Source organism: Amblyomma mixtum, chromosome 9 (assembly GCF_055824585.1).
Source record: "Amblyomma mixtum isolate Tamu chromosome 9, ASM5582458v1, whole genome shotgun sequence".
NCBI classification, from domain to species: Eukaryota; Metazoa; Arthropoda; class Arachnida; order Ixodida; family Ixodidae; genus Amblyomma; species Amblyomma mixtum.
In genome coordinates this window covers 80,819,500-80,822,778 of record NC_143020.1, presented here as the reverse complement: position 1 = coordinate 80,822,778, position 3,279 = coordinate 80,819,500, and positions in this window count along the sequence as shown.

Below are 3,279 nucleotides of genomic sequence, written 5' to 3'. Positions count from 1 at the left end.
CGTCTTATACACGGGTGCGTCTTATATACGAACTTTTTCAGTGACAGCTTGCATATATGGCAGGTGCGTCTTATACAAGGGTGCGTCTTATACACCGGAAAATACGGTATGTTACAGATGACATGAGGCTTTCTTAAAACGCACCAGGCGACGCGAGTGAAACGTATTATTTACTCTATTTTCAACTTGCTTATCAACAAGTCCTCATTCTTGAATAACAGCGGCTGCATTCTTGAATAGCGATTACTCTGGCTCAATAAGTATAAATTCGGCAGGCAAGCGCACAACATAGGACATTGTTCAAGCCATTTTACGCCTCAAGCTTTCGCGGTTCAACTTTCAGCTTCTGCTGTTGCGACTACCATCTCGCATGACGGTCGTCATCTGTCTATCTGTCTGTGCAGAAAGCAATGCAAAAAGCGTGGCATGAAATTCTTGGGGACGCCGTGGAAATCTTTCTCACCCAAAGAAATCTGTCAGCGCGGCTGCTTCTGGAATATCTGATAATACAGACGATGCCGAATGCACTGAAAAGAACATACGAAAATCTTCACCCAGCTTACGCAATGTATTTCGCCGAATAGTCAAACCTGCTTAAGTTGCATCTGTTATGGTCGGTTCTTCATTTTCAACCAATAACCCTTGCATTTCCGAAAGCTCAACTAATGTTTCCTGACGGGATCAGTAACCGGTGATTTACCTTTAAATAAGTGGTATTTCACTTAATAAATGAATAATAGTAAATGTCAGTTTTCCAAGATGGCACGCCAGCTCCTTGTCTATGTTCAGTGAGAAAAAATTGGGCGTGTTTTTGGGGAGCAGATTTTTTTGGCGAAAAAACTTTAACGGGACAAACTTTTTTTCGCGAGAAGGAACTTTCTTATTACGACAAAATACGGGTTCGAAAAACATAGAATCGCGTTTCGAACATGACTAAAAATAATTTCATATTGTGGAGCAGCCTTACTGCGGTAGAATAATGAGGTGCGAGCGCGTTCTTGCAGCAAACGAGCACAGACAAGCCTAACTTGGAATGACACCGCTTTGTTCGCGAGCGTTCCTGATTGCGGCCTTGGAGCATTCAGTGAAGGACTAATATTGTAGCGACAGCTACACTACGCTACACAGTCGAGCACTTCGCAGTGAGCCTGGGAGGCCGATAGTGCGCATGCGCGAAATCAGAGAGGATCAGCAGGTGCGCGGCACATGACGTAAGAGTTCGCCGCTGCCGCCGGCGCCACGCGTCCAAGCGCATGCGCGGCAACCAGAGAAGGGCAGCAGCGGCGAAGACGCCTGAGCAAAGAGAAAAACTTCTTGCCAAGCGGGGGCAACAAGATAGCACTTGCTAATTTTTTAATTGCTTAGCTCTTGCTAAGGTAGCTTTGTTAGCCAATTTTTTGATACACGGCGATGTTTCTAGAGAAACGTGCTTAAGTCTGGCGTTATACGACGCAAAACGATAGCCCGCACGGATGCAACACCAGAATTGGGGAGTTTTTGACACACAGATGCGTTGACTTGTAGATATTGAAAGAAGTAGGCGTACAGAAATCAAAGGTCCATCACAATGCTTTTTTTTATAATTCTTACAACTTTCCTACACTGATAAGCATGACATCGCCTTTCTGTAATACGGAATTCATATGGAATCCGAGCGCATATACTAATCGTTTGCCTATTTAATCAGGCACAAAATCCGTGTTCTTTATTAGAATCATATATGATAGCGCTTAGTGAAAACAGGGGATAAGAACGCAAATGCACAGGACAGACGCTAGAGCGTCTGTCCTCTAACGCTCTAGCCTCTGTCCTGTGCATTTGTGTTCTTGTCCCGTGTGTTCACTAAGCGCTAGCATATATGACTTGTGCGCACACCCTGGGATCGTAGAGGATGTGGATGTCCTCGGTAAGGTCCGTTGTAGCGACCACAGAATGGTAAGGTCTCGTGTTAGCTTAGATTTGAAGAGGGAACGGAGGAAACTGGTGAAGCGAAAGGCTATTAACGAGTTAGCATTAAGAGGGAAGGTAGAGGAATTCAGAATGTCGCTGCAAAACAGATTTTCCGCTTTAACTGATGAGGACGACCGCAGTGTTGAAACAATGAATGGTACTCTTACAGCTATCGTTACAGAGTGCGCCGCAGAAGTAGGTGGTAGGATGGTTCGACAGGATACCAGCAAGCTATCTCAGGAGACCAAAGATCTGATTAAGAAACGCCAAAGCATGAGGACGTCTAACTCCACAGACAGGATAGAACTAGCAGAGCTATCGAAGTTAATAAATAAGCGTAAGGTAGCCGACATAAGAAAGTTTAACATGGAGAAAATTGAGCTTGCTCTAAGGAACGGCGGTAGCCTAAAATCAGTGAGGAGAAAACTGGGCATAGGTAAAAACCAGATGTATGCGCTAAAAGACAAACAAGGCAATGTCATCAGCAATATGGATAAGAGAGTTGAATTAGCCGAAGAGTTCTACACAAATCTATACAGTAGCAAATGTAATCATCAAGTTACTGAGGGAGGCAGTCAAGCACAGCAATGGGACATCCTGCCAGTAACAAAGGAGGAAGTAAAGAAAGCCTTAGGAGCAATGCAAAGAGGGAAGGCACCTGGTGAGGATCAGGTAACAGCAGATTTGTTGAAGGACGGAGGAGAGATTGTGCTACAAAAACTAGCCAACCTCTATACGCAATGCCTTGTGACCTCGAGAGTACCAGAAGCTTGGAAGAACGCTAACATTATCTTAATTCATAAGAAAGGAGATGTGAAGGACTTGAAGAATTACAGACCAATCAGCTTATTGTCCGTTGCCTACAAGGTATTTACTAAGGTAATCGCTAATAGAGTCAGGACAACCTTGGACTTTAGTCAACCAAATGATCAGGCAGGCTTTCGTAAAGGATACTCGACAATAGACCACATTCACACTATCAATCAGGTGATAGAGAAATGCGCAGAATATAACCAACCCTTATATATAGCCTTCATTGATTACGAGAAAGCATTTGACTCGGTGGAAACCTCAGCTGTCATGCAGGCATTGCGGAATCAGGGTGTAGAAGAGTGTTATGTGAAAATATTGGAAGATATTTATAACGACTGCACAGCTACTATAGTTCTCCATAAAGTCAGCAATAAAATTCCAATACGGAAAGGGGTCAGGCAGGCAGACACGATCTCGCCAATGCTCTTCACTGCCTGCTTACAGGAGGTATTCCGGGGACTGGAATGGGAACAGTTGGGGATAAGAGTTAATGGAGAATACCTGAGTAATTTGCGA